The sequence below is a fragment of the Cryptomeria japonica genome, chromosome 5, assembly GCF_030272615.1.
Source record: "Cryptomeria japonica chromosome 5, Sugi_1.0, whole genome shotgun sequence".
NCBI lineage: Eukaryota > Viridiplantae > Streptophyta > Pinopsida > Cupressales > Cupressaceae > Cryptomeria > Cryptomeria japonica.
The window spans coordinates 528,861,454-528,870,508 of NC_081409.1; positions in this window are offsets into that span (position 1 = coordinate 528,861,454).

Below are 9,055 nucleotides of genomic sequence, written 5' to 3' on the forward strand. Positions count from 1 at the left end.
TGAATGAGGATGCACCATGGGATAGAGCCAAGATGGGTCTAGGTCCAAATGGTAGACAAACTAGACCTGTGAGCAAATCAAAGGCTAAGTGGTGGCAAAAGGCTATAGACGAGCAGATGTATATATTTTTTAAGTCCACTTTGAACTTGAACTTTCATCAGTTCAAAGTTCATCGGTTCAAAATTCATCGGTTCAAAGTTCATTGGTTCAAAGTGGTTCAATGGTCCAAAGTGGTTCAATGGTCCAAAGTTCATTATCATCACTCATTTCTTGTGGGCCTAGGAAGATAAAAGCAAACAAGCAGAGGTAAAAAGCAAGCAGGTTCCTGAAGATCTAGCGGTGGTCGCTATACCGCTTGATGAAGATGTGCGATGTTTATTCACCATGACTTGGTGACCAAGTAGTGGGGCCCACTAATGAAGTAGTTCAGAGGAAGAAATAAAGAACGTAGATTAAGGTTGATCGGACAGAAGAGCTTCATTCTGGTAGTGAGTCCAGGTCATGCTAAGATGGCAGGGCAGAACCCCAAAACCAACCAGGAAGTGACACGTGGACGACCTGATAGAAAATCAGGTGAAATGGAGTGTATCATCGAGCATCAGAATAAGTGTTTCAGTGCTAACCCGATGACTCGATGAAGAAAGCAATGCTAGTTACAGTCAGAAGCCGAAAGTAGTGGCAGGCAAAGTAGTGTCCAGGGATCCATGCGAAATGAGAAGAAAAAGCCATCAGGTAGTCTGAGGTTCGGTTACTCAGCTCAGAGCAAGTCTGCATGAGTCTTTCTCATGATCTTGAGGTGATAAGGATTGATTTTGAGTGCCATATGGGTCAACTTTTAGTTGACTAAGAGTTTGAACTAAATTGCATGAGTTTTTTTCATGATTTTGAGCCTTTTTGGTGGCTTTTTATTTCTACAAGAGGATCAATTTTCAAAGGAGATATTTTCAGTGGGAGTTCATCTTCAGTCATTTTGGAGTTATCTTTCCTCTACCTTTTGGAAGGTTTTTGTATAAAGTGAAAAAGTTTTATCTTTCTTCACTAGTTCTTAATGATTCTCTGGATGTTTTTAGTAGAGAATACATTCTTGTAGCTCATATATAGTTTTATGACAGAATTCTGAATAAAAAATTACCATCTTATGCCTTATGTCTTTACAGTTCACTTTCTTATCCTTGATTGAGAGTTAGTTTATTGTGTTATTGTCTAGATAACCTTTCAATTTTCTATCTCATTTGTAAGACACGAGTTGTGCATTGTGATAAATTGGTTCATTTGGTTGACTGTGAAAGTTTCTCTTTCCTTTCAATTTCTTGAAGTTTAAATCCTTTGCATGAAATATTTGTGTTATGAACCAAAAGTCTATTTGTGCAGATTGGTTTTTTTAGGAGTGTATCTCTGTCATTTTGAGATATCTTATTGATGCTTCACCTTGGTTTAGCATTTGCAAGTCATTCTATTTTCATTTTTAGTTTTTCTCCCCCTTTTCTCACTAAAGATTTAGAGTTATTCACAGGGAACCAACCCTTCATCTAGAGGTTAATTCTCACTATAGGAAACCCACAGGCCTGAGAATTATCCCACGTGTCACCAAGTTGATTGAGCTTTCATCTTGTTCTCTACGGGTGCAATTTGAGTGACAACAACAAGAATGACTTGAACTCCTTTGACTGTACAAAAACCTCATCTGCAACAAAAGTTGCATGCTCTTCAAGTCTTACATCTGCATTGGCATTTATTATCACCATGATCTACTCCTAGCTCTCTACTACTTCTTCTAATTCAGGTACACGGAGGGTTGATAGAGCTACATTCTCATCAGACCGAGTCTCAGAATCTCCTTCTTCCCTTAGTTCCTGAAGCCTCTGCTTCCACTCTTCTAATTTTTAGTTTAATTCCTCTAAAAGTGCAACAGCCTCATCTCGTTCCCTATTTCTAAATAAATCTTCAGACTCCATGGGTATATGCAAATACTCTCCCAAATTCTGGCTCTTCTTGCAGTGGTGGATATACCCCTCTGGATCATAATTTTTCCAAGCCTAGTGTCCAAACAAATTGTACTCCTCTACCAGCTTCTTTTCTATCATCTCATAAGCCTTGGTAGATACAATGGTGAAGTCTCCAAAATGAAAAGTGCCAGGCATAAATGTCTGCTTGTGTGCACCACCCAAATGCTTTGTATTTGACATACTAAGTTGCCTAACAATCTCTGAATAGGCAATCCTGTCATGAACTAATTTAGGCAATATATGCAGAACACCCTCAAAACCATAAACCCTGAAAAAGGTGAAATTCTTACATACAAACCAGTCACCCCAATTGTGGCTGACCTTGGTGTCTCCAAAAGCATGGGGTCTCAAGAATCTCTTATTCTCGGGTGAGATATACCCATCACATTCCACTCCAAACAATTTATACAAAGGCTTAACAAAATATTCTTCAAACAACACATAATGTGATTTGACAAACCTCAAGTCCCACAGGGATACCCATAATTGAACTGGTTGGTCTTGTCCATCTTTGTTCCTGGGAGTCACCCTTAATTCCTCTGGCCACAAACCTTTCATCTACCCATGAAACAAAACCATATGCATTAGCAATGAGTAATATTTAAAAGTAGGGTTAGGTTCCGTCTGCAAACTCAAGAACCCTTCATGCAGCTTCTCTGCCAAGTAAGCTGCATAATCAAATGGCCTTGGCTCATGCATTTGAATATCTATAGCCAACACCAATGGGCCTATCCTTGTGACATTAGGTACTTCTTCCCCGTAGACTGGGCCGCATGCCCAGTACGTGTATTGCAAGTATTGTCTGAACAGATTAATTTCGAAAGGAGGACCATCTTGTTTTGTGAGTGGTCCTTTGTCCTTCTTATGAATCTCTAACCTCCACACTGTGTGAGTGGTGTCTATTTGGGTATACTCTTCTTCCAGTTCTGTAAAAGATAGGGGCATGTAAGGCTCACAAGACATGCCAAAAACCTCCTAAATAGTCCTGGCAGATATTCGGATGAACGGATCCCCATTGGGCAATTGAATGCACCTTTTATCTTTGTTGTACTTTCTGGTAAGCAATTCGAATAATCTGAGATTCAAAAAAACATTTGGGACCACCAGTCTGCCCAAATTTGTCGCCCAAGGGTTCAACAGTGGCATCTCCTTGTTCCGCCTCAGGTAAGGATATAGAAACAATTCATGGCCTCTTATGGTTGTCCAGATATCTCCAACCTCTTTGTACTTGTCTTTCAGTTGATCCTTGGGCAGAAAATAGGCTTTAGACCTCCTCGACTTAGCACCAGATGACTCCATTTGGTCAATCATGTCCTAGTTCAGTTTTCTCTTTTGCACACCCTCTACAAACTTTGTCTTTTTTTATTTAGCAGATTGTGTGTCTGAAACCTCTATGACCTTTCTTTTCCCTTGTGAACCAAAATCCTTCATGATTAAATGCTTGAACTTTCAAATTACCTGCACTTCTTGTCTGCAACTTCAATGCTGATGGCTAAAAACACTGTGAATAATTCTGGCACAGAAACCCTCTCTTTATGTTGGATATGCCACAGCTAGAGTCTATAACAATCATAAACTCATCATATTTACTTCATGTGGATCCAATCTTCCCAATTGCAAGCATTAAATAATGGTCGTCGCATCAGATATTCCAATGGCTAATCGGTGTAACCCTACCGGATAATTCAATTACTTGGCCCCACCCGCATTTTGCATTCCTTCAATTACCTTTTTGTCTTTCTGATCAGCATAGGTCACTTTGACTAGTTCATCGGATCTCACCCTGACCATTTCCCTTTCTTCCTCGAGGCTTGGCTTATCCTGATGGATCCTCCTTTCCTTTCTATTAGTCAATTTTTCTTTATGTTAAATCAGGGTATGTCTCTCCGATGAAACCTCCTTCTATTTATCCCTCTAGTCGCTTCATTGGGCTTCAAAATAAATCACTTAATACCTTATCTGATGGTCCCATGACATCTAACTTTCTTTCTGATCAGCGTAACCTTCCCCGATTGCTTCTTCGAGTGTCGGCATGGCATATTTTCCTTTCTTCCAATGGTTATGGTTTTCCCGATAGATCCGCCTTCTGTCCCTATGTGGCATTCTTCCCATCGGGCATCGGCACAACTCTATAAATGCTTCCTGATAATGTATGTTATCCCAATGAATCTTTTATTTCAATCTACACCTTACTCTCCTTATCGGGTTGCTTCGGTCTATCGGCATAGGTTTTCCCGATGTAATCTCTTCATTTGCGATGAGCTTATCTCCCTCATCGGGTATCGGGAAAACACAAGACACAACTTCCCGATAATGTATGTTATCCCGATAGCCTAGCTCCCCTTTTTGCTTGGTACCGCTTTATCAAAGAAAGTCTCTCCGGTAGAGTCACCTTCTCCACTTAGTCTATCGGGTATTAGGGTAACATAAATTAGGACCTCCTATTGACCTGATGACATCGCTATGAATACATTGCTCAATCTGTTGTCAGCAAGAGTTCCACCGATAACCCCATCGGGTATCGGGATAACATTTTTTCCTCGTTCCCAATAGTGTATGTTACTCTGATGACTTTGACTTCTTATCATATCGTCGTCGTAACTCTCCCCGATGGATTACCACTCAGTCACACTTCTTCATGCCGCTCATGCTTTTAGGAAACACCATCAGCATGAGTTACTCCAATCAACACACTTCGTCCTCCTTGGGTGATCTCATCGGGGTGACTTATGCCGATAAGCAGAATTTTGCATTTTGTACAAAAGAAGCCCTTCTCCATTGATGCAACTTTTAATAACCATACTAAAAGGTTTCTCCCACACCTTTGACATCTCTGAACATGTTCACAACCCTGCTCTATGTTGATCTTCCAAAAGTGCTCTTGCAATGAAACTAATTGTGAAGATGAGGATTACCAGAATGCCATCACACTCAACATTTCCCTTGAATATGCCCAAGTGATGCCTTTTCATGAAGACACTGCAACATATCACGTGCACATACAATCCAGCAATAAATGCTCTTATGATAAAACTATATGCAAAAAGCATCCATATATAGCATAGAAATATTTTATAAAAATATGTGCTAACACAACCTACACACAGAAAGAGAAGAAAAGGGGGTTGTGGATAGGGGTTTGCCTTAGTCAAATCCCGGTTCAGGAATCAACCTAGAAATTAAGTAATTACAAATGCTTGAATGTAAACAATGGAGATGTATATCTTGTAGACCTACAACTTGTTGATGATGATTGCTTTGCTTCTTGAATGTAATCACAAATGTTGTATCAAATGTCATGTAACATGACAAAACCCTAACACACACACATGCTTGCAAATGAATGTTGTAATGTTGCTCCAATGGATGAATGAAGAAGACTTGAATGCTTGAATGCTTGATAATGACCTTGAAATCTTGTATCTTCTCCTTATGCTCTCTATCTCTTATCCTTTGTTATCCGTCTATGTGCTATCCATCCATCCTTGAATGAGGGTATTGAATTCCCTTTTAAACATGCCTGAAGGATTAACTTTCAATGACTAAAGGCCGACAAAGAGGATAACAAACCCCAAAGACAAGAAGTGCATAGGAGATCGGGCAACCCACACATAGGACCACCCTAGGAGGTGGGGACAGGGGTGCCACACCACTGTCCTAGGGGAAAAGGTCACCATGCCTCTGTCCTAGGGAGGAAAGGAGTGCCACGCCCCTGTCCTGCCCTATTTCGGAGCTCAGACAGGGTCTAGAGAAAATACAAGACATGAAGGAGGAAGAGAGAAGGATTGGAAATACAAAAATAGGTCCCGGTTAAGGAAGGAGATGTTGTCACCAAGATGAGGACCCCAAATGTGGTTAAAATTGCAGGGGTCACAATTTTATGACACTACATTTATCCCCCACTTTAGTAGGAGTATGGCTTACGCCAATACTGTCGATAAAGTAGAAGAAAGAGAGATGAAGATGAGAGACATGGAGCAATACCACAAAGAGTATAAGACACCACTAATATTTGAGGAGCAAAAATCCCCAATCTTAGGGTCTTAACTTATGCCAACATATGCAAGAGCACACAAAACAAAGACAAAGCACAAAAAGACACATGACAAGAACAAGACACAAGACGATAAACTAACTAGCCAAATAAATCTCGATCTTAGATGTATCAACAACTAATCAAGACACAAATACCAATGCCATCAAATAAACACGAGTGATCACATAAAAGAGAAAAGTTGACATCATCCATGAACTATCAATATGAGTTCATGAGAGGAAGAAGAGAGAGAACATTAATACACACTTTGGTGATCCATGAGAAGAAAGGCGAAGAAGAAAGAAACAATGGATGTCTCACCCCTAAAATTAGGTGATCCATGGAGAGAAGGACATGGAAAACCTCACCCCTAGAGCCTACCTAGGTGATCTATGTAAAGAGAGAGAGAGAGAGAGAGAGAGAGAGAGAGAACACCATTAGTTCCATTCAACCTCATGTGTGTGTGTGCAAGTGAGGTTTGAAGCACCTCATAGAAGTCTATGCCTAAGTATGCTATAACCTATATAGTAAAAGTGTTAAGAAAGGTGTGATATCTCTCTCTAAGAGACTGTGCTCTAGTTCTGAGAATAATCACCCTGCATAAGAAAAGTGGTGTCATCTCACTCTAACAGACCATGATCTGGTTCAAAGAATGACCCATTGTATAAGAGAAAAGTGACGACATCTTGCTCTAAGAGGTTTCTCTCTGGTTCCAAGAATGTCTCACTGTACAAGATAAGAAGAAGTGAAGACATCTCACTCTAAGAGACCATCTTCTGGTTCCAAGAATGACCCACTATACAAAAAGTTATGACATCTTTCTCTAAGAGATTTCCCTCTGGTTCCAAGAATGTCCCACTGTACAAAAAGTGATGACATCTTGCTCTAAGAGGTTTCCCTCTGGTTCCAATAATGTCCCACTGTTCAATGCATGAGAGAAGTATAGTACAAAGGAGCAATGTGGGTGCCCCCCCCTTAATATGTCAACATAGTGTAATGTTGATATCTTAAGGAAAGCAGAACAAGGATACCTTCGTCATAAAAAAGATACCCGCCATGCAACAATGTCATAAATCCAAGCAAGAGAGGGAATACTCTTCAAGCAAGGATAAGATAGCTGACAAGAGATATCTTGCTATAAGTGTAAAGTTGATCCTTGGAGAAGAAGAGATCTTTTTTAAAAATACATCTACCCCGAAGAGGAGTTGTCTTAGACAAACATAGCATCTTCTAGTTCAAGAAAAGGAAAGAACTAGAATGCAATCCTTCCTCCTATTTCTAGGTGAAAGGGACTTTCGATGAGGGATCAATCATGCTTAGCCCCCAGAGGGATGGTTGGATTTATCATATATGTACATTACCAAGTGTATAAGAGGTCGTAGTCAAGGATTAACACTTCTTGTATAAGAGAGAATCCTTAAGTCAATAACCAACAATTATGCACAAGGAATGGCATTAAGTAATAGAACTCATACCATCCACTTAATAGGAAAAAGTGGATCCCTAGAGAAAGAGAAATAGAAGGATCATTGCTCCCCAAGCTAAGCGATAATGAGAAGAGCTTACACAACCTACTAGAGAGAGATTAATCATAAGAAAATGTGCAATGAACTTACATGACCACATGCAAGAAAAAACATTAGTAAATGTGAAATACCCATCTCAAGAAGTGGCAATCTTCGAAAAGAAGAGAGACAAAGCATCATACATTCCCCAAGGGGGGTTAATAATAAAAGCATACCATTGTAAGAAATGATAATCACATATGAAAAATCCAGTCCCTATAGGAAATAATGATACAAGGAAAAGGAGAGAAAATCCTTGCCCCCCAAGTGAGGAGAACTAGGAGAAAATTTACACATTTTCTGATGGTGATTAGTTTCAAGTGATATGTCATCCTAGTGGAACAAATCCTCTCAAGTAAAGGATACATACCTCCCAAGAGATCATTCCCTGTTAAGGGACATATCATACTTGTGAATAATCGAAACCATAGAAGAGGTAATATTTCCAAGAAAATGAAGGAAAGAGAAGAAGTGCAGTACTCATTAAATATGCCCCTCTCCAAGCAAAGAGGAAAACCAAAGAACAATTATATGCTCACATAGGAATAGCCCTATGCAAGAAAAGAGATCTAATAATGAATAATGCCCAAAGATAGAGATAAATGAATAGAAAGATGATAAAAAGGACTTCATGTTGCTGCCCTAAAGTATGTTAAAGTGAAACAATACCACCACTAATGATAAAGAGCCCCCGTGAAATGGGCTAATTATGCCATATGATGAAGAGAAACATGAAGGGAAAGGAAGTGCTAAGGCACAATGTTTTTACCAAGAAAGATATCTAGATCTCTTATGAGACAAATGTGTGCAAGATCGTATTGTAGTTGAACAAATTTCTGAAATGCATAACATTTTCCAATAGAGTGTGAATATAGATCATGAAAAATGCAATATTCAATACCTTTCACTTGCTTAAGATTTTTGTTTTTATTTTGAGGAGGAAAGTAAATGCTCTTGTCATATTTCAACCTCTAATAGATTCTTGCAGCTAATATGTTAGGATGGTAACTATCATCTTCCCATGAAGAAGAGGGTTTGTTAGGAGATGAAGTTCCATTATCCACAATTCTAATTTTGCCACTTTCTATGCCATCTTGAATAGCTTTTTGAAAATCAGGGCAATCATCAGCATTATGGTCACAGGTTTGATGAAATGAACAAAAAGGATGCTTGGAAGAAGAAGCATTCTTGCAGGATCTCTTGATTTGTTGTTTTTGAAGGTAATCTTGAAAGTTTTGAAGTCTAAGGAATTCATCCATAGAAAGAGGGGTACCACATCCTAGGCCTCTTGTAGTAGTTTGTGTAGGAGGGTTTATAAGAACACGGATTCCATGCTCAAATTTCCCAATTCCTTGTCCTTTAAAACCTTGTTTTGGTATTATATGAAAGCCACAACTATAAGAATGTTGCAATTGACTAGATGGAGGAACAAGATCATGAATTTATTT